The following is a 23766-nucleotide window of genomic DNA, read 5'->3' as shown; positions in this document are numbered from 1 at the left end:
TGAACATTGGGGCAGCTAGGTGGCATAGTGAATAGAGCACTGGCCCTGGAGTCAGGAGGACCTAAGTTCAAATTCGGCCTCAAACACTTAACACAAAAACTAGCTGTGTGACCTTGGGCAAGTCACTTAACACCAACTGCCCTCCAAAAAACAAAAAAAAAAAATGATGAACATTACTCTCATAGACATTACCTTAACTAGTTCAATGTCAGAATCAGTTAGCAAAAGAACCCAACTAGCATGAGTTGTCCAGATACTCATGCCTCTATATCATAAATGTTAATTTTTCTTCCCCAAAAAACACCTGTTCGTCAAGTCCACAATACCTTTATTCCATATCAATAATGGAAAAATTAAACACTTAGTCTGCAATTTGCTCACAACATACTTCTGCATATGTACTGCCAAAAAAAAAAAATTAGGGAGGGTGAAAGAGAAAATGGAATCATGAAATTTTCAAGGCAAACAAGTCCATTATAAAAGTTGAAAGAGATTCACCTTCACCTCCATTTGCTAATTCTAACATATGGCATATGAATACTGACAGGAGTAGAATTTAGTTCTGATGCATTAGTCACTATTTTTCAAAAAATTGGGAAATAATACTTATCACTGTGTTCTTAAAGTCAGCAAAAGTATAGTATCTGTACAAGGCTGCTTCAGAATCTTGCTACAGATTGCTACAAATCTTGCTACAGATCTTAGCAAGGCTGCTTCAGAAATCTCAGTTTTTTTAATTGTCTGATTTATTAGCTATAATTATTTTAATAATAAAAACTGATTTTACTCATTTTTAAGGGACATAAAGTTATAATCGTTCTCTAACCGTTCAGGACTAGGAATAGTTATTTGAGCAGATATTGCCTGTAATTTTAGAATCAGGTGGAAAAGCCAACTCCACTCGTGGCAAAAGAAAAAGAAAAGAGTTGAGGCCCTTATTTTATGGTGGCTAACCTACTACTTGGCTATGATTTATCTAAACATTCCAACTATAAAGAAATAAAAGAAAATCAGAGACTGAAATAAAAGTAAGAAGAAGACTATCACCTCCAACAAATGAAAACCATACTGATACACAAATAAAATGGAGAGTGAAACTTTATAAATCTGGTACAGTCTTTTGAAACCATTGCTAGTAAGATAATTTTATATACCATATGTTGAAAATAGATGATAACAGTAAATACCTTCCCTTATAATTAAAAAACTTTACTTGGGATATTAATATTCACTAATGACAGAAAGATCTACTTTCATTCTGTATTTCAATAGATTCAACTAATATTAATTAAATACTGTTTAATTAATTAAAATAATTAAATATTAATTAAGTACTGTGATTTAAGAGAATAGGAAAAAACAAAGTGGTTCTTCTTCTTAATGACTATATATTCTACATATATAGAGAGAAATGAATACAAAATAATTAAGAGGACTAAGAAAGATTCCCTGTTAGAAGCAGCCTTAAGGGAAGCTAGGAATTTCAAGAAGCTAAGGTGATGAGTGATATATTCTAGGCAAGTTTCATTTCTGCCTTTGTATCCCCCCCTTGCCTAGCACAGTGCTTGGCTCATATAGGTAGATCTACTATTGACTGACTGATGAGTCAGACTGAAAAACACTGAAACAGAAAGGGTCATGTTATTGGGTCAGTTTGGCTCGAACAGAGCTTATGAAATAAGGCTAGAAAAGTAGGAGAGAGGAGCGACTAGGTGGTGCAGTGAATAGAGCACCAGCCCTGGAGTCAGGAGGACCTGAGTTCAAATATGACCTCAGACACTTAACACAAAAACTAGCCATGTGACCTTGGGGAAGTCACTTAACCCCAACTGCCCTCCAAAAAGAAAAGTAGGAGAGAACCATCATGTGGCAGGCTCAAAATGTCAGACTGAGAAGTCTAGGCACAACAGGAAGTCAATGAAAATTTCTAAGTAAGGTAGCAACATGGAAAGATCTATGGGAAATATTAATTTGGCAGCTAGGTAGAGGAAGAACTGGAGAGGGGAAAGAATGAAGCATGGAAACCAATTAGGAGACTAGAGCAAATAGATCCCATGAGAGGTCTAGCCAAAATGGCCTCAGTGATGATTCTCACAAACTGCACGCTACCTGTAGGCCTTGGTACTGATTGTCCATCATGCCTTGGAGAATGTTTTCAATCTGCCTGATAGAACCCCATACTTCCCTCAAGACTCTTATCTTCAACACAAAGCATTTTCCAATTCCCCTTTCTACTTGCTAGTGCCCTCCCCTTCAAAAATATCTTCTTTTTATTTTGTATACATTTCTAACTGGAAATTTTGTCTACCCTTATAAAATGAAGGTGATTGAGGGCACAGGCTACTTTGTTTTTACCTTTGTATCCCCAACACCTAGCAGAATGTCTGGCACACAGAAGGCACTTAGTAAATGCTTACTGACTTACTGGAACAAAATAGGTGCTTGTTGGATGGACTGACTTAAGGATTTGAACTAGGGTAGCAAAAGGGGACAGATGCAAGACATATTGTAGAGAGAGCATGGATAAGATTTAGCAACTGACTGGGGGTAGGGGAGGTAGCAGCAGTGAGATGCAATCAGGAAGGGAAATGAACCTGGATAACTAGAAGTATCAGTAGCACTCTCAACAGAAGTAGTGAAGTTTTGAGACAAGAGTGGGTTTAAAGAAGGAAGATAATTAGCTCTCTTTTTCACAGGCTGAGTTTGAGAAACTGATGAGGATATCCAGGTGATATTCTGGAAGAGATTAGGGTTAGATGTACAGATTATCACAAAGGTGATAACTGAACCCACAGGAACTCATTAGCTAACCAAGCACAGATAGAAAAGAGAATTTTGGAGGATATCCACTTTCCACTCATTCTCTATGTAACTATGTTAAATTTGGTGAAGGAAAAAAAAAGTTTCTCACACAAGGAACCTAGCTTGATCCTTTAGGAAAGCATACTTTAGACATATTACATAGAAAACCATTCACTTTTGAAAGGAAAACAAATCACCATCAAGAAACACAAAAAGCTATCTTATTTTCAGGTAGTTTCTGTTTTGATTAATGAGTACCTCACCCTACTATGAATTTGTAGGACTTTTCTTATGTTGTAGCCAGTTAACAAGCTCCCTCATGATAATTGGTGCATGATTTATGGACATTCAAGCGTTAATATACAATAAAAATCACAAAACTAAAACCCACAATCTTTCTGCTGGGATTTGACCCCAGTTGTATCATTAAAAGGGGGGAAGGGCATTTCTGCTCCAAAAAATGTTCATAACTATTTTATTTGTATATGGATCATAGAGCTAGAGCTGGAAGGGACCTCAGAGGGCATCGAGTCCTATTTTACAACTGAGGGACTGAAAATTAAAGAGGTTAAGTGACAGGTTAAGGTCACTCAGTTAAGTAATTGTCAGGATCTGAACCCACATCTTCTGAATCCAGAGGAACATGTCCTTTCACTGAACCATTCTGCCTCCTACACAGAAAAGATACCAGAGGGGCAGCTAGGTGGCGCAGTGAGTAAAGCTGCGGCCTTGGAGTCAAGAGGACCCGAGTTCGATTCAGGCCTCAGACATTTAACACCCACACAAAAAAACTAGCTGTGTGACCTTGGGCAAGATACTTACCCTCAACTGCCCTCCAAAAAGCAAAAAAAAAAAAAAAAAAGATACCAGAACTTTAGAGTGAATATATATTGTGGAACATCTAAATAAATGTCACTTTGATATAATAGGATACTATGGTCTCTTGGCAGGGGGGGAGGGATAAGGGAAGAAGGTTCTTGAGAGAGTATAGACCTATGATTTCATGATTTGAAAACTCCCACAGACTTAAATCAGCCACTTCCTGTAACACAAATACTTAGAAAGTTGCCCAGAGGCCATATGTTGTTACCTGATTATGATCACAGAGCTCATGTGTCAGAGACAGAATTAGAACCCAGGTCTTCCTATCTACGAACAGTTAAGTGATGTAGTGGGTAGAGTGTCAATTCTGGAGTCAAGATCTGAATTCAAATCTGACCTCAGACACTTATTGGCTGTGTGACCCTGGGAAAGTCACTCAGCCCTGTTTGCCTCAGTTTCCTCATCTGTACAATGAGCTGGGAAAGGAAATGGCAAACCACTCCAGTATCCCTGCCAACAAAACCTAACATAGGGTAACAACTGAAACAACTGAACAACAACAACTTCCTGGCTACAAGACTGGCTCTCGATCCAATATATCACACTGCTTCTCATAATGTCATTAAAAACAGATATGAAGAACACAAATATGGAAAGACTTTTTATGAAGTGAACTGAAGTATTATTAGCAGAATAAGAACATATATTAATTACAAATAAATTTTTTAAAATCATGTAATTTAAGAGTTGGAAGAGCCTTCAGCAGCCATCTGTTTAAAGGTCAAGTTAATGGAATATTACTGCACCATTTAAAATAGCAAATGAAGTATATAAAGATACTTATACAAGTAATGCAAAGGAGGTTAAGAGAATTAAAATATGCTTTAGAAAAAACTGAACCATATAAAAAACTCTTAACATATATAATCTCTTTAAATTCCCCAAATTTTTGCTTTTTCCAAGGTTACCAATGATTTCTTAAGTGCAGATCCAGCACCCTTTTCAGTCTTCTCCTACTTGGCCTCCCCTCTCCCACCTCCCCATCCCCAGCATTTAACAGTTTCTTGTATGGTAAACAGCAAGACATTATTATTCTCATTTTAACAGACCAGGAAACTGAGGCCCTCATTTCAACAACCACAAACATTTATTAAGCACCAGACATTTGCCAGGCATTGATTGTATCAGGTGCCAGTGATTCTAAGACATGGATGAAACAGTGACTGTTCTCAAGGAACTTACTTTTATAGAGAAAAACAGCATCTACACATATGTCTATACAAAATAAATACTTCTGACCACCCCTCTGTATACTCTCCCCTCCCCTCCTTCCTTGAACAGGTTTTTTTGGTTTTCTTTCTTTTTTGTCTGACTACCCCATGGCCTGTCCTTCCAAATTCCAGTGTGTTCCAAGGGTCTACCCAGGACCCTTGTCCCTCTCTCTTCCTCTCCCTCCCTTGATGAAGAAAGGTTTCAGGCTTCACAGCTGAGAGGTGAAACAAACCAGGGAGTTTTTGAAGTGTAAGTGAAAAGGCAGTACATTATAGGCATGGGGGATAGCCTTTACAAGGGCACAGAAAAGGGAGAGTCAAGGACCAGCAAGTGGGCCAGTATGTCTAGATTATAGAATGCATGAAGGAGAAAAACGAAGAGTAAAATTGGGGAGGTGGGGGTTGGGAAAGAAAGGGGCAAAGGTAGGTTAGCCCCAGATTGTGAAGGTCTTTAAATGACAAACAGGAGTGTGTATTTGATCCAAAAAAATTAAGAAAACAAGAAGCCACTGGAGCTTATAAAGCAGGTGAGGGACATGGTTAGAACTGTTATTTCAGAAATAATTACCTTGGCAGTTCTATGGAGAACATATTGGAGAGTGGAAGGACTTGAGGCAGGCAAGCAATGTCAAAGAGGCTAATGCAACAGCCCAGGCAAAAGGTAAAAGAGAACTTGAACTAGAGTAGTGGCCTATGAATGGAGAGATGTGAAAAATGTGGTATAGGCAGAATTGCAAAGAGTTGGTAGCTGACTGGGTGTACAGGTTGAGGGGAAAGTGAGGAGTCAAGTTGTGGATCTAGGTGACTGAAAGAATAATGGTGGTGACATTAAAAGAAATAGGAAGAGAGGTGAGTTGTGGGGCAAGGTTGGTAACAAGTTGTTTTGAAAATGTTGAATTTGAGATGCTTAACAGAATGTCCACTTGAAAATGGTCAACTTGGGGCGGCCAGGTGGCTCAGCGAGTAAGAGTACCAGCTCCAGTGTTGGGACGACCTGGAGATCGAATCCCGGGCTCAGACACTCAGCACCACACCCAGAAATAACTGGCCGTGTAACCTTGAGCAAGTTACTTAACCTTGATTGCTTAAAATAAAAAAAAAAAAAGAAAATGGTCAACTTGCAATCAGTGATACAGAATAAGAGCTCCAGAGAAAGTTTAGGGCTGGATATATAGATCTAGTTATCATCTGTGTAAAATGACAGTTAAACACATGGTTACTGATGAGATCACTGGCGAGGAGTAGGAGGGGGAAGGAAGGGAAGAGAGGGAAAGGGAGAGAGGAAGAGGGAGAGGGAGAAGGGTCCTAGATAGACCCCTGGAACACACTTGAATTTGGAAAGACAGGTCATGGGGTAGTTAGAGAAAAAGAAAGAAAACCAAAAAAACTCTTAAAGGAAGGAGTGGAGGAAAGAGTATACAGAGGGTGGGTCAACAGTATCAAATGCTATAGAGAGGTCACAAAAGATGGGAATTGAAAAAAGACCATCAGACAAGGCAATTAAGAGATTGCTGGGAACCTTCCAGAACCATACTATAAATGTGAATGAGAGAAATAGAGGCAATGTGTTATAAACAAAGATTCTTGAGGGTCAAATGAAGGGTTTCATTTTGTGTTACACAGTGGGAGAGAACTGGTCATCTTTTCAGGCAGCAGGAAAGAAGCCAGTAGATAAGAGATGGCAAATTAGAGAATCTAAAGAGAGGATGATTTCAGGGAAGGTGATTGGAGGGCACAGTTTCAAGTCCCCACAAGTAGAGAGATCTGCCTTGCTGAGGAATAGCACTGCTTCTTCACTAACTGGAACAAAGAACACAAGAGAGAAAGCCAAAGGGCTTTTGAACTGTAGAACGAGGGTAAAGAGGGCCAGTCAGCACAGTGAGAATGGCTAGAGAGTTAGCCTCAAAGCCAAGAAATCTAGGTTCAAGTCCTTCATCTGACATGTACTTCCTCTGTGACCCTAAGCAAGTCACTTCATCTCAAGGCGCTCTAGGCAACTAAACCTAGAGCTGCAGAGAAGGTGCTGACCTCATTCAAGATTCCTCAATGCCAATGACATCAGAGGCCCAGTCCCCATCTCTATCCATATTCCTATTCCTCATGGAGAACTAAGTCTCTTTTTTCTCTATAAAGTTCACTGGTGAGTAGGAAAGGGAAAGGGGAAAGAGGTTCATAAGGAAAGAAAAAAAGTAATTTAAATAACCATTGTAGCCACTTTAGGACGTTAAATAGACAGTCAGGGAAGAGTTAAAGTCCTGCCATAATGCAGTGAGGACCCAGTTAATATTAGAAAACATAAATTAGTAGCGGACATAATCAGCAGGGCTGTGTAACATCCTCCAGCACCGTACATTAGCAGTGAGAAGGCAGATGGCAGGGGTGAATCAGACTTGGGGCAAAATCAGTGGAAGGGCAAGAGGGCAAAGGATTCAAGAGCAGAGAAAAGTATAACTATATACTTTATACGTATATGGTTTATATACTATATATGTGTATGTATGTATATGTATATATATATATATACAGAGAGAGAGAGAGAGAGAGAGAGAGAGAGATACCATATAAGAAGTTTAACTATAAATGTCTTAGCCACAAAGTCAAGATTGAAAAACCTCTTCTCTTCCCAAGACACATACACCACCACTACCCTCCATAGCCAACTAGGGGACTCCTCAACCTCACACAACACAAAGTACATGGGCACAGAGAAACCCAGACACAGAGACATACTATACTAGGGATGGGAAACCTGCAGCCTCAAGGCCACATGTGGCCTTCTCAATCCTTGGGTGTGGACTTTTGACTGAGTCCAAGTTTTACAGAATAAATCCTTTTATTAAGGGAATTTGTTCTGGGAAGTTTGGATTCAGTCAAAGGGCTGCACCTGAGGACCTAAAAGGCCACAGGTTCCCCACCCCTGGCCTGATTTCCCTCCTAGTATATATACACTGGTCCAGCAATCTGGCTTCCATATATAATTGTCAAATGAATATTCATAAAATACAGAGCTGTCACTCTTTTTCAAAAACCTTCAGTGGTTCACTATTGTCACTACGATAAAATATAAACTCCTCAATCTTGCATTTAACATTAGAACCAAATGCATCAACTGACACAAAAATATTAATATTTTACTTTGGGGGAAAAAAAGTTTATCTTACTATTGCTGTTTTCTTTGCCTTATAATAAAAATAGTGCACTGCATCAATTGATGCAAGGTGGTCCTTTGAGGTACTCTTAAATTCTGGTCCTTGTAGAGTTAAAGAACATCATAATCTGACTCCCACATACCATTCTAGCCAGATTTTATATTGTTTCCCCTCATGCATGCTACCCAGCCAAACTGCCCACTAGCTGTTTCAAGTCACACCTCTGCTAAATGTCAGATATTCCATTTAAACTGCTTCACCTATTATTTCTAATGAATTGGTATAATTTAGTTGTAATGCCTATTGTTCTAACTTATTCAACCTATATAACATGAAGAAATATTAGTAGAAAAGCAGCATAGTACAATGAATAGAAAAACAGCAACTGGAATAATGTACAGTAGAAAAGGTGCTGGTTTTGAGATAAAAGCACCTGGGTTTATATCCCAGCTCTGGCCCTTACTACCTGTATTCCTCTGAGGGTCAGAAGTGGGCCTCAGTAAAATGAAGAGCTTGAACCACATTGACCTTTAAAGTCTCTTTTAGTTTAAATCTGTACTCCTGGAAGGCAGAAGACAGTCCTAGGCCTGACTTCACCATTTGTTAGCTATATAACCTTAGGCTAGTCACTTAATAGTCTAGAGACTCATTTTCCTCAACTGTAAAAAATATAATTTAATACCTGTCCTGTCTATCTCTTAGGGTTACCATAAGAATTAACTGAGAAGGGGCAGCTAGGTGGTGCAGTGGATAGAGCACCAACACTGGAATCAGGAGGACCTGAGTTCAAATCTGTCCTCAGACACTTAACACTTACTATCTATGTGACCTTGGGCAAGCCACTTAACCCCAACTGCCTTGCCCTCCCCTCCCCCTCCAAAAAGCAAAAAAAAAAAAAAACCTATATGAACGTTCTATATCAAGGTAATATTATTATGAAAAGTCAAATTCACTGTGCTTTATTCTTGTCAGAAATAAAAATGTTCATGGGATTTTTTTTTTGCCATCAAATAAAGCAGATATCCATGTCAACATGTCACAGAGTCACAAAATTAGGAATTATCATCTGGCTTACTCATCTGTTAAAAAATCCCATCTACAATATACCTGACAAACAGTCATAAAGTTTGTACTTATAAAATGGAGTCAATCAAGTGAGGAGAAGCCCACCTTCTCATGATGTAGACCTTCCTTCCTTCCTTTAGACAGCTCTATTACAAGTTTTTTGCTGACGACAAATCTGTATTTGTTTTCCACCCATTTGCAGCTGAAGGAGACTTAAGAACAACGAGTACAAATTTAATCCCTCTTCCATGAGAGAATTGTTCAAATAATTGCAGAGAGCTACTGTGACCCTCCTGAGAGGCAATATGGCACAGAGCTGGATTTGGTCTTGGAGAGAAAGTCTTAATTGTAGTTCTGCTACTTACTACCTGTGCGACCTTGGGCAAGTCACCCAATCTCCCTCCCCCTGAGTTTCCACATCTATAAAATGAAAAAGCTTGAACTAGATGACCTCTGTGGTCCCTTCTAGCTTTACTTATATGTTCATCTGACAATCTTCTCTTTTCCTGGTTAACTATCCCCAATTCCTTCAACTGGCTCTCTTATAGCACAATATCAAGCCTTTTCACCCTCCTGGATACCCTTCTCCAGACATTCATCAACTAACGAGTCCCTGTCATTGTCCTTCCTAAAATGTGATTCCCCAAACTGAACACAATACTCCATACATGTTCTGATCAAGGGAGACAGAGCACATCAGAACCATCACCTCCCTATTCCTGGACACCATACCTTGCTAATGCAGACTAAGATAGTATTAGTATTAGTTAAGTATATACTATTAGTATTAGACTATGATAGTAATTAGCATGACACACTGTTGCCTTATATTGAACCTATAATCCACTGAAACACTTTGTTTTTTGTGAGTTAAACACCTTATTTCTGATTCCTTAAACCCAAGTGTCTCTCAAATTTCATTATATATAACTAGCCTAGTGTTCTTTTTCAAGCCTCAACGTATCATTCAAGTAAATTAGGATTAGCTACACCTCTCGGCTTGCTATCAGCACTACCACCTGATTTTTACCATACTGGCTGCCAGCATAAATCAAGGCCACCTTTCAAAGACTTTGCTGAACTGGGTAAAGGATAATTCAAATTTAACCCCTGCTGGTGAACAGTAGTAATTTAAGAAGTATAGTTCTTAAAGTCTCATATTCATAATAGGGACCTAGGAGTCAGTGATTACTGATTAAAGTATTCAGACAGCAATTCTCAAAATTACTTTAACTTCATTTTTATTCAACTGTTAATCTAACAAGGACTATCTAAAATAAAACCTAAGTTTAAAAAAACTATTCATTAAATTTATTTACAAACATGAAGAAGTAAATGTGAGTTCTTTTACATATCATTGTTTAAGTGAAACTTAATATTCTCTATTATTGAAAACAGAGGGGCAAATATCAAAACCAGTACTTAAAAAAATAACTAGTACCTTGTGAATAGTACTCCTACAATGGCTACCCAGGGTGCTTTGCTTATGAAAAGATGTATGGCAGAGAAAGCAAGCATACACAAAATCCTATAAAAAGTAATCTTCTCTTATCCTACTTCTCTATCACCCTTAGTCATCAAAGGCCAAAGCACTACTAGTCAAATAAGTCTGAACTAAAGAAAGTTAGGTGACAACGGTCACCTTCTACTTCCATATATGTCAGAAGGTAATGTAGCACTGAGAGGTAGACTGGGATATAGAAAATAAAAGTCAAAGGAGGTGACTAGAAGAAGCTCATTCATTTCCAGTAGAAGTAGAAACTGCTTCCATGAATGAAAAGGATATTCTGTATTACTTCTAGTAGTTATGAGAGTTAGCTTCAGAACCAGAAACATTTCTTCTTGGTGACAGTACCACATATATCAAGAATCTGGAATAAACATAGGACTCAACAGCTCAAGTCCAATCCACAACTAGTAAAACTAGATGCTTTAAATTCTATTTAAACTGTTGCTTCTAATTCTACCTCTCCTCTTGGCATAAAGAAGAGAAGTAATGTAGTTAGTGTACAAAGACTTGAATTTAGAAAACCAGCCCAGCCACTTACTAGCTGTGTCACCTCCAGCAAGTCATTTTTCTTTCTTTCTTGTAAAGAAAGCAAGGATAATATTTGTATTACCTCACTCAGGATTTTTTTAATCACTGCAACCAAACTGACTAGGTTTCTTTTCTTCCTTCTGTAGCTGCTAAGGAAAGGTTTTTGTTTGGTTTTATTATTTTGTTTTTTGTTTAGGTCAAAAGATATATATTAGCAGGAAGAAAGGGAAGGCTGGGGCCTGCATATCTAACCACTTAGTAATACAATCAATGTTCATTAAGTCCCTACTTATGTATAGGGTACTATGTTATGCCCTGGAAAAGATACAAAGCTTAATTTCAACTGTTAGGTTGTGGGGGCTCACAATAGAGGTGGGGAATAAGACACATATACAGGTAGCCATAATTTACAGTATATTAAGTAAAGTATACAGTATACTATGCACAAAACTAAAGAAATGTAATATATAATAACGCAATCATAGATAAAGATGATGTAAAAATAATAAATAAAAATTATGTAAATAATAAATGTAATATATAATACTACTATTGCTGCAACTACTACTAATAAAGAATAGTTGCATGTTCTATAGTATCTTGTACATTTATAGATTGGAAGAGGAGGGAGATGATCAATTTAACCCTTTCAGTTCTGGAACTCCCACTGTAGAGTCTGTGTTGCTCTGACTGATGAGTGCCTCCAGCCATATTTCACTTTGTCTCAGCAATTTTCTAGCTCTTTTCTTTCACCTTTCTAGCTCTAGAACCATAACCAAAACAGGACTGCCAATACTAATGAAAAGGGTTTGTCAATCTGCTCCCCTATGCCTCTACTCTCTATCCCTATGACTTTCCAAACCAAAATATTCCTTTCAGGCACTACTCCCCTACATGTGCTATCTTCCCCTGTTAAAATCTAAGTCCCTTGTGAACAAGAACTATTTCACTTTTGAATTTGGAGTCCCGGTATTTAGCATAGTGTAAACATTTAAAAAATGCATTCATTCATTCAGTCCATGAAAATGAGAGTGAAGGTCGTGATGCTAGAATCCTCTAGCACTCAAGAGGCTTCTAAAGGAATATATTCTATTCCGAAAAGGTTACCTGTACGACAGAGTACAGCTTGGTGGGGCAACAGTCTGTCAACAAGTAAAACATCCAAAAAAGCACTCCTTAACAGTAGAGTTTCCTCCAAGGGCGTAGACTAGAATTGATTTTGATGTTTACCACAAAACCCTAATCCTTTCCTGATCATTCCTTGACTTTTTTTCCATTCTTACATCTAAACCACCATCCAATTTCCTTTTTAATTTAATAACGTTACATATATGAAGTAATATTTTCCATGTTTAATGTTGCTCTTAGGAGAACTATAACTATATATGTGTATGTATGCATATATGTAAAATAAACGTTGTTCATGCTATACTTATTCCAAGAATATAACTGGAAATTCAATGAATCGTAAGACTAATTCAACATGAAACTGAATCTAGACTAACGATTTCTAGTATTTAAAGAGAAAAGGACTTCTAGTTCCTTTTAGATTTAAGGCCAGAAAAGATTTCACTTAGGATCAAAGGATCATGGATTTTGAGCTAGAAGAGACGTTAGAGATGACAGTCAAATTGAATAATTTTACAGATGAAGAAACTGAGACCCAGAAATGTGAAGTGTCTTGCCTGTTGTCACAAAGGTTGTTAAGCTGCTTTCACTTTTTAGATCCTTATAAGATACTTTTGGGGCCTCTAACAAAAGCATATTAAATGTTTATCTGCTACTTAGGCCTGTATTTGTTTATTCATTAGAATCCACATATAGAAGTGGGCTAAGCTCAAGTTTAGAGAAACATTAAAGGTCATTCAGGATCATTAGTATTATTAGCTCTCATTCAACAAACACTTTTATAGTGCTCTGACTTGATTCAAGGAGAAAAAATAAAATCTTTCCCAAGTAAGAATTGTCTCTGCTTAAAGTCAAAAAGTGGAAGTAAAAAAGGGTTTTTTTTGGTATTGGTTTTATTGACTTAGCCATGTTGCTCTGTTTGATTAAGTGGTAGTCACCTTTACTTTATTATAAGTTCTTATTCGAAGTGTACTGACATTATGGGTTTTTTTCTCTTTTTTTGTCTGAACAAAACTGATTTACGTATAAATTAAATGAGTTTTTCATTAACATGCAAAAATCATTTCAGAATAGGATAAAAAAATAAATCTCTGCAACCCCATTTTACACAAAAGGACAAGAAAGGGACCAGAATGGTATTTTGTAGACGGGCGTGACAAGAAGTTCAGTCTCTTGATGTTACAACTGAGGGGCTCCATAATCATCTGGCATTCTCTTGATGTTATACCTATGGGTAGAAATGTACATGATGGGAACTCTAGGGATCTTCGGATTCTTCGCTTAAGATCTCGATCAACTGTAGCCACAATGTAACACTTGTGCTGAGTGACCCTCTGGACTAAGCAATCATCTGCATATGTTCCTTTGTGCATGCATGGCAATTGTTCAAATGGTGGGTCCTTGACAATCCTCAGGGCTACTGGTACCTCTGCCCCAGTTTTTCAATTTCAGCCATCACACAGTCAGTTGTACAGGGAATGCACTTGGCATACAGATAATCCATCACTGACTGCACTAAGTCCAACTTGGCTTTGATGGAGAAGTTAATAAAGTTGGTATCAACCAAGATGTAGTAAGGGGGTCCCAACTGTGTGTTATATTGGAAGAACAAGCAGGACAGGTGCTGGGGAACTTCTCTTTCTTTGAGAGCACTGGGATCTTTCTTCTCTTTCTTTTTTGGTTTTAATCGATCTTTTCCTTTTAATCTCTCATCTCATAAACTAGGCTTTCGTTTCATGGTCGAGTATTTCCTTGCCTTTTTTTGCTTCCCCATGTTACCAGAAGCCTTCACAGTCTGAGATCTAAGAGCAGCGCACCTATGGATTTTTTTCACAGCCCTAAGTAAGTGTCTGAGCTGGGGCAGGGCCCTGATACCAACATCATAACAATTATTAATATTCACATCAATGAATCACTTTTAATGACGCATTCATTTTAAATTAATATTATTAAATGTGCATTTAAAAGGACCATAAATATAGTCAGGTGCTCCACATTAAATTTCCAAGCTATATCTTGAACTTTAATTAGGTTGCCAAATATGCCTCATGGCCATTAAGGGCTACCATGACACAGCAGTTCCACAAAACCAATTATGCAAAAATTCTTCAATGGTAATAATTGTACAGAGATACAAAATTAACAATCAAACACAGAAACTGTTTCTGTGGTGTCCAGATCAAACCAACCAGAAATATATTTAACTCCAAAGATTCATATATTTCCATAGTCAATAATTTATATACATTGTAGATTGGATGAAAATAATAATAGCTGACATTCTCATAGTTCAGAGTGTTTTGGCTTAATTCTTTTTTTGTTTGTTTATTTCATTTTTTGCTTTGTGGAGGACAATTGGGGTTAAGTGACTTGCCCAAGGTCACATGGCTAGTTTTGTGTTAAGTGTTTTGAGGCCACATTTGAACTCAGGTCCTCCTGACTCCAGGGCCAGTGTTCTATTCACTGTGCCACCTAGCCGGCCCAACTTAATTCTTAAAACAAAACAAAACAAAACAAAAAACTTAAATACTGAAAAGTTTGAAAATAAAACCAACCACTCTAAAAATTAAATGAAATGTGGTAATTCAGATGTGAATAATGATATATTTTAGAAATAAAAGAGTCAAAAATGCATGTGGTTCTCCTGATTCAAGCATCTTTAATCTGTCTGTACTGGCTTCTTTCTCTCCATCTACAAATATGCTCAGGTGTGGGGCAGCCAGGTAGCACAGCGAGTAAGAGCACCGGCTCCAGTGTTGAGAAGACCTGGAGATCGAATCCCGGGCTCAGACACTTAGCACCCACCCAGAAACACCTGGCCGTGTAACCTTGAGCAAGTTACTTAACCCCAATTGCTTAGGGGCGGCCAGGTGGCTCAGCGAGTAAGAGCACCAGCTCCAGTGTTGGGACGACCTGGAAATCGAATCCCAACACCCAGAAATAACTGGCCGTGTAACCTTGAGCAAGTTACTTAACCCCGATTGCTTAAAAAAATATATATGCTCAGGTGTCCCATAAAAAAATAAAATAAAGTCCCTTTGACCTTGCTACCTCCTCAAGCTATCAACTTCTTTCACTTCATTTTTTCACTGTCAAACTCTTTTCACCTTGTATTTAACTAATATTGTATTTATTCTGTATTTACTTGTATATGTACATGTTTCTCCCCCAACAAAATGTAAGATGCGCCAGAGCAGATTGTTCATTTTATACTTTTTTATGCCCAGAGCCTATCACAGTACCTAGTATATAGAAGATATTTAATACATGCTTGTTAATTAATTCTAGAAAAATCATTATACATTTCTTGCTTCTACTTCCTCACTACTAAATCCTCAACCCCTAGAAATCAGGCTTTTATCCCTATAACCCCATTGTAATAGCTCTCTATGGTTACTAATGACCTTATCATCAAATGTAGAAGGGAAGAACTTCCCCTGCTCTACTTCTTTTACTCTGGCTCCAAGAAATGGGCCTGGGGTGTTTGGTCCTATGCTGTGTTCTATGTCCTCCTCTGTTTCAGGTGATGGAGGTGATCTACACAGACTGGAAGGTTGAGTCATGGCGGCCTCAGAGCCAGGACTGTTAGTCAGGATGGTGCAGCCAGCCAGTCAGGCCAGCACGTAGCCCTAAGAAGCCAGGGTGCCTGAGACTCATTACCCAAGGGGGCTTTAGACTTGGCACTGTGCTCTATGGAAACCTGGTGAAGCTATTTAATCTAATTCCCTTTCCCTCCCCAGAAAGTGAGGTGGTGCAGAAGAAGGAGAATTATGCCTCCCATGTGCTGGAGGAGTAAGTCTGTCTATTTGATTATACTTTTTGAATTAAATATTCCCTTTGTAAAGTCCTCAGTTACATGCACATGATACACATAGAGATATGTAAATACGCAAATATATGTGTATACACACACATACTCTAAGCACTTAATCTTGTATATAGCAGTGATAAGAACTATGCACTAAAATGGACTGCAGAAATGAGGAGATGAATTGTTTCAGAGTAAACTGGGAAAATCTCTATGAAGTGATATAAAAACAGCTTTGGAAGACTTCAGAGACCTGAACAATATAATGATAAAAACCATAAATCCAAAAAACTGAAGATGAAGCATACCACTCATCCCTTGACAGAGAGGTGATGGACTTGAAATGCAAAAAGAGGCATATTTTCATACATGGCCAATACAGGGATTAGTTTTGCTAGACTACACAGCTAAATATTGAGGGCTTCATTTTTCACGTTGGTTATTTTTATTTTTATTTTTTTACTTTTTTGCTTTTTGGAGGGCAATTGGGGTTAAGTGACTTGCCCAAAGTCACATGGCTAGTAAATGTGTCACGTGTCTGAGGCCGAATTTGAACTCAGGTCCTCCTGACTCCAGGGCCGGTGCTCTATTCACTGCGCCACCTAGACACCCCAAGTTGGTTATTTTTAAAAATTTGTTCAGCAACAGTGTAGGGTAGTATGAGGGCCAAACCAATTTATTAAAAGAAAAATTATATACTATGATACTTTACATTTATTTCAATGTAATTTTTTACTGGGTAGTGATATTGCTCTGAAGTGTATATGTGTGTATGTGTGTGTGTGCATTAAAAAAAGTATTTTAATCTTGTCTAAATGAGACTGGACTACTATTACCATTATTGGGAATGAATAGAGACTACTTACTGAAAAAAAAATGTGTCAAATGTACAGGATTTAAAGCAGACATAATTTGTATTTTTAAATCATTGTATTGCTAAGATGTTCCGTGTAATAATTTTTTTTAAAAGTCTCACAAGCCAAAACAAACAAAATTAATTTAACTGCCAAATGCATACAACTTTCAGCGCAACTAAAAATATTCTATCTTTGCCTTCAAAGAGCTTATATTTTTTTCAATTCTTTTTTAAAAGCAAACTCTCTGGGAGGCTAGGTGGCACAGTGAATAGAGCATTAGCCCTGGAGTCAGGAGGACCTGAATTCAAATTTGACCTCCAACACTTAACACAAAAAACTAGCTGTGTGACCTTGGGCAAGTCACTTAATCCCAATTTCCCTACCTTCCCCCCTCCAAAAAAAAAAAAAGCACATCGTTGAATTTTAATAGTCATATTTCAAGTTGTTTTTCATCATTTGGAATAGAACACAAACCTACTACACAAAAACTTCCCAGCTGTGCTGTTTTTAAAATGGGCTTTTTAAAAAAATGTTTCTAAACTGATCTCAGTGCTGTGTCCCACACAGTAATAAGCTAGGAGTCAAATTCAATACTTGTAGGAAAGATACTTCTCAGGCTCCTCTTCAAAGTTTCCTGTCTTAGGATCAACTCTTTTATGATTTTCATTCCAGACTTTAGTTCTAAAGACATTACCTTCAAACTAAAAAGAAATGCTCCAAATTACAGATTTGAAAGCCCAAACATCAGTCCCAAATTGTAGATAACAGTAAGTTTCCTATACTCAAAGTTTTAAATGTAAAGCTGAAAATACATACCTTAAATAAAAAAAATTATCCCACTGCATCTTAACTGTACATTTTATATCTATGATTTTATGATCGATGACTTTCCAGTGGACAAAGTGACAAGAGAATTCATTACTGTAGCAGAAATAGAGCATACTATGAAAAAACACTCTAAATCACTATCGATTAGAGAAATGCAAATCAAAACAACTCTGAGGTACCACATCTCACTGGTCAGACTGGCTAAGATGACAAAACAGGAAAATGATAAATGCTGGAGAGGATGTGGAAAAATTGGAACACTAATGCATTGCTGGTGAAGTTATGAACTGATTCAACCATTCTGGAGAGCAATATGGAACTATGCCCAAAGGGCTATAAATAAGTACATATAAGTGCATACACTTTGAACCAGCAATACCATTTCTAGGGTTGTATCCCAAAGAGATCACAGAAGTGGGAGGAAGACCCACATGCACAAAAATATTTATAGCAGCTCTTTTTGTGGTGGCAAAGAACTGGAAATTAAGGGGATGTCCATCAATTGGGGAATGGCTAAACAAGTTGTGATATATGAATGTAATGCAATTCTAATGTGCTGTAAGAAATGAGGAGCAGATGGACTTCAGATTTACCTGGAAAGACTTATACAAACTGATGCTGAGTGAGAAGAGCAGAACCAGAAGAAATTTGTACACAATTACAGACACATAGTATGTGTGATGACCAACTTTGATAGACTGGACTCTTCTCAGCAATGCAAGATTCTAAGACAACTCCAGAAGACTCATGATGGAAAGAGATGTCTACATTCAGAGAGAGAACTAGAAAGAACAGAGTTTGAATGCAGATTGAAGCAAACCACCTGCTCTCTTTTTCTTTTTCTTGTTTGGTTTTATTTCCTCTTTCTCACTGTTCATTCCATTGGTTACAATCCTTCTCTACAACCTGTCTAATGTGAAAGTATTTGCAGATCCTATACTAGATTGCATGCCGCCATGGGTGTGGGAGAGAGAAAATTTGAAACTCAAGGAACTGTGGAACTGAATCTTGTAAATTAAAAGTAAACAAATAAATCAATAAAGACCAAAAAAAAGGAAGAAAAAAAAAAAGAAACAGAGCATACTGCAAGGGGGTTTCAGGAAATGAAAAGTCAAAGACTAAGATGCAAAAAAAAAAAAATCACTTATCTAGCTAACACCAAAATGTACTTTAATTTTTACCATGAGAAGCAGATAATATTCTATTTATCCAATGGTAAGTATACTGTTTGCCCAGATAATTTTGCCACAAATTGCAAAGGGAAAAAATAGAGAAACAAATACTTCCAAGTTCAAATTTTAAAACTATGTTTAACACAGATGAACCATCATCCCCAATTGCAAAATGAGAGGGTTGGACTAGCTGATCTCCAAGTGTCCTTTCAGCTCTTCCTACAATTCTTAAAACATTCTTCAGTGTTAGTTCTCCAGCTTCCCTTTATCCAATTTTCTCAGTGAAAGAAACTTACATTGATTTGACATCCCCAAAAGAATGCATTTCCTTGTTAGGTAACCGAATTAGTTCTTTATCAGTCTCTTCATAATGAAAATTTCAAAACATTAGCTTCTAAGAAAGTAAAGATAATAGCTTTCATACTTAAATATTCACATTTTTCATCCCTCAGAGAGTGAATTACTGTGTGCATTTTTGAATACTTATATATTTAGTATATAGGTATTTTTGAAATTTATGATTGAAATCTTTCTATTTATTTAGGAATACACTAAGATTCAGTTATAGGGTAATTACAAAAGAAAGAAAATATGAGAGGTTATCAAAAATATCAAAAAATAATTAGACAGATTTTTTAAACTACTATTTAAGAAGTGATTTTCAAAGAATGTTCAGTTTTGAATCATGATACACTGGAAAGACAACAAGATAGGGAGTCTGGGAACCTGAGTTTAAATTTTATATCTTCCATTAACTTCCTGGACAAGTTACTTAATCTCTCTAGCTTTGGTTTCCTCAACTTGGATCAGACCACTGAGGTCCTTTCTAGCTCTATATCTGAAGTTTGTATTGCATTAATTCTAAATTATTTTTCCTTATATAATAAAAAGAAATCAGTGAAATACAATACAAAGTTTGGTAATAAATCATCTTTTAACAGGTATCTGAGACTTACAGTGTCTTACACGTAGCATATATTTAATGAGTACTTGTGGAATTGAGTTGGTAAGTTTTCTGGCTGGGCACAAGGATAAGACACAAAAAGATATATCCCTGCATGGGAAAATTTTTTAAACTATAATACTCACTACATTGTTAAATAAAATCAGTCTTTACATATTACCTTCACAGAATCATAACATTTTAGATCTAGAAGTCACTTCAGAGATCCTCTAGTCCAGGGGTTCTTAACCTTTTGTGTGTCATGAACCCCTCTGATAGTTTAGAAAAGTATACTGACCCTTTTCCGCATGTTTTTAAAAGCTTAAGAAAAAAATACATAGAATGACTAAGAAAACCAATTACATTGAAACATAATTATTGAATTATTATTTTTAAACAAGTTCATGGTCACCAGGTTAAGAATTGCTAGTCTATTCCAATCCCTTCATTTACAGAGGAAAAACAGTGTTTTTCTCAAGGCTTCACAACAAGTAGCAGAGCTACAGAATTGGAACCCTAATCCTCTTATTCCAAATTCATTATTTTTTTCCACTAACCACAATGTTTTACCTAACTGGCAATAAGGTAAAGAATAACAGACTTGAGGGGCGACCAGGTAGCACAGCGAGTAAGAGCACCGGCCCCAGTGTCGGGATGACCTGGGGATCAAATCCAGGCTCAGACACTTAGCACCCGCCCAGAAACACCTGGCCGTGTAACCTTGAGCAAGTTACTTAACCCCAATTGCTTTACAAAAAAAAAATAATAATAACAGACTTGGAGTCAAAGAACTTGAGACTGTCTCATATCAGAAGTTTACAGGGGCAGAGTCAAGATGGCAGAGTAGAAACAGGACCTCCTCCTGGCTCCAGCTACCACCACCTCACCAATTCATGTAAAAGGGGATGCTAAACAAACTTTGGAGCTACAGAACCCACAAAATGACACAAAGAAGCTAACCTCCCACTGAGGACAGCCCAGCAGGCAGGCACAGTGCTCTGGGAGCTGAGCCCAGTCCCACCCTGAGGTTTTAGCCCCAGGGAGGGCCTGACCAGCCACATGCAGGAGGGACTCCAGATCACCAGCAGCTGTGGCGATCCAGATTTATCAACACATAGATGCGAAGGACAAAGTGAGAGGTCAGTGCAGTGTGGACTTTGGGACCTAATAGTTGGGAATGCGTCAGCTTTTGCCCCTGGAGCAAGAAGCCACTGAGGGTTGAGGTGCAGCCACAGCCACACGTGGCAGCTTCAGCTCCTAGCCTGCAGAGTGTAGGGGGACCAAGCAACCAGTCTGAGGGGTATGCTCTTGCTTTAACCTGTTTGGACCTGGACTGTGGTCTAGGATGGAGGTCCTGGGGTGTGTGACCAGCTTACCAGAGCATTTGGAGACCTCAGAGAGGGCAACCAACTAATACCTCAGGCAGCTGAGAAAACCCCAGCATTTGGAACAAAGCACCCCTGTCTGGTGGCAGAGTCCTACTGTGGCAAAAAGCCCAAAAATCAAGTGACTGAGTGGTGACATGAGCAGGCAAAGGAAGCAAACCAAGCAGAGCAATCCAACATTAGACTCCTATTTTGGGGATAAAAAGAATCAAAGCATGGAACAGGAGGAAGACAGTGAAGTCAGAACTCCTGCACCAAAAGCTTCCAAGAAAAATAGCAGCTGGTTACAGGCCATAGAGGACCTTAAGAAGCAGATAAGAGAAGTGGAGGAAAAATTGGGAAGAGAAATGAGAACGATGCAAGAAAATTATGAAATGAGAATCAACAGCCTGACTGAGGAAAATAACACCTTAAAAAACAGACTAACTCAAATGGCAAAAGAGGCTCAAAAAGGCAATGAGGAGAATGCCTTAAAAAGCCAAATTTGCCAGATGGACAAAGAATCTCAAAAGCTCACTGAGGAGAATCATTCCTTCAGAACTAGACTGGAGCAAATGGAAGCTAATGACTTTATGAGAAATCAAGATGCTGTTAAACAGATCCAAACAAATGAAAGAATAGAAGGCAATGAAATATCTCATGGGAAAAACCACTGACCTGGAAAATAGATCCAGGGGAGATAATTTAAAAATTATTGGACTACCTGAAAGCCATGATCAAAGAAAGAACCTAGAAATCATCCTCCAAGAAATTCTCAAGGAAAATTGTCCTGGTGTTTTGGAACCAGAGGGCAAAAAAGAGGTTGAAAGAATCCACCAATCATACCCTGAAAAAGATCCCAAAAAGAAAACTCCTGGGAATATTATAGCCAGGTTCCGAAATTCCCAGATCAAGGAGTGAATAATACAAGCAGCCAGGAAGAAATAATTTGAATATTGTGGAAACACAATCAGGATAACTCAGGATCTGGCAGCTTCTACACTGAGGGATCAAAGGGCTTGGAATGTGATATTCAGTAGGTCAAAGGAGTTGGGATTAAAACCAAAAATCACCTACCCAGCAAAACTGAGTATTATGTTTCAGGGGGAAATAGGGTCATTCAGTGGAATAGAGGACTTTCAAGTATTATTGATGAAAAAAACCAGAGTTGAATAGAAAACTTTGACATTCAGATACAAGGAGCAAAAGAAGCATGAGAAGCTAAACAGGGAAAAGAAATCATAAGGAACTTATCAAAGTTGAACTATTAACATGCCTACATGGAAAAATAATCATTGTAACTGATGAAACTTTTCTCAGTATGAAAACAGTTGAAGGGAATAGAAATACATATATATGTATATATATATATATATATGTCTATATCAGAGTGTACATGGGAGTATAAAAACATATGTGAATGTGTGTATATATGTTTACAAGTATACATAGATAGAGGGCACAGGACCAATTGAATAGGAAGGGATGATACTTAAAAGGTGAAATCAAGAGGTGAGAGAGGAATATAATGAGAGGAGATGGGGAGAGACAGGATGGTGTAAACTATCTCATATAGAAGAGGCAAGGGAAAATGGTTACAATGGAGGGGAAGAATAGGAAGGCAAAAGGGAATGGATCAACCTTATTCTCATTGAATTTGGCTTGGGAGGGAATGACATACACACTAAATAGGGTATCTTACCCTACAAGAGAGTAGGGGGGAAGGGGATGAGAAGGGGGATGATGGAAGGAAGGGCAGGCTGGGGGGAAGTTGGAAGCACCCACTTTCAAAAAGGGATGGGATCAAAGTAGAGAATAGAACAAGCGGGAGGTGGGATAGGAGGGAGGGAAATATAGTCAGTCTTTTACAATATATCTATTATGTTAATGTTTTTCATTAGCTACACATGTATAACCTATACTGAATTGCTTATCTTCCCAGTAAGGGTGGGTGACAAGGGAAGAAGAGAATGAATCTGAAATTCAAAGTTTTAAAATCAAATGTTTAAAAAAAAAATATATATATATATATATATATATATACATACACAATACTATTTTACATGTAATTGGGAAATAAGTTATACAGGCACTGGACATAGAGATCCACCTGCCCTACTGGAAAAGTCGAAGGGGGTATGGGAGAAGATATGGGAGAGAGCAGATTGAAGGAGGGGATATCCTATAAGACTGCTATTTTGGGGAAAAACAGGGAGAAAATTTGTAACTCAAAATCTGTCGGAAATGAATGATGTAAAGCAGAAGTTAATAAAGCATTTGAAAAATGAAAAAAAAAAGTTTACTTACTGTCTGGCCATAGGCAAATCACCCCTGAGACTCAAATTCATCATCTGAAACACGTGAAAACAATATTTGTGCTACTTATTTCACAGGATTATTTTAAATTTTTTTCTTATTGCTATGCAAGGATCAACAGGATCAATCACTCCACCTGACTTAAAAGTTGTAAAATACTCCATCTCTGGTATCTTTAATACATGAGAATATTTCTACCGAAT

At 37.7% G+C, this 23766-nt stretch overlaps 2 protein-coding genes and 1 pseudogene across 7 annotated transcripts in view; all 3 read right to left on the bottom strand.

Moving 5' to 3' along the window:
* SS18L1 (SS18L1 subunit of BAF chromatin remodeling complex) overlaps nucleotides 1–23766 on the bottom strand; it is a 259676-nt gene that overhangs the window by 5085 nt on the left and 230825 nt on the right. The gene's annotated exons all lie outside the window — the stretch shown is intronic.
* Nucleotides 1–23766, bottom strand: part of OSBPL2 (oxysterol binding protein like 2) — a 122052-nt gene that overhangs the window by 87197 nt on the left and 11089 nt on the right. The window contains exon 2 of one of the 6 annotated variants that reach the window (XM_069072536.1): nucleotides 23555–23598. The exons of the other annotated variants lie outside the window; for them this stretch is intronic. The gene's annotated coding sequence lies outside the window, so the exon portion shown is untranslated. The remainder of the gene's footprint in view (nucleotides 1–23554; nucleotides 23599–23766) is intronic. 6 annotated transcript variants of the gene reach the window in all.
* LOC138149484 (rRNA-processing protein FCF1 homolog pseudogene) lies at nucleotides 4514–16581 on the bottom strand (annotated as a pseudogene).

The sequence above is a fragment of the Petaurus breviceps genome, unplaced genomic scaffold (genome assembly GCF_028583685.1).
Source record: "Petaurus breviceps papuanus isolate PSGF00001 unplaced genomic scaffold, PetGlider_PUasm1.0 90847, whole genome shotgun sequence".
Classification (NCBI taxonomy): Eukaryota; Metazoa; Chordata; class Mammalia; order Diprotodontia; family Petauridae; genus Petaurus; species Petaurus breviceps.
The sequence above is the reverse complement of the archived record's forward strand: the minus strand, read 5'-3'. Positions and strand labels throughout refer to the sequence as shown.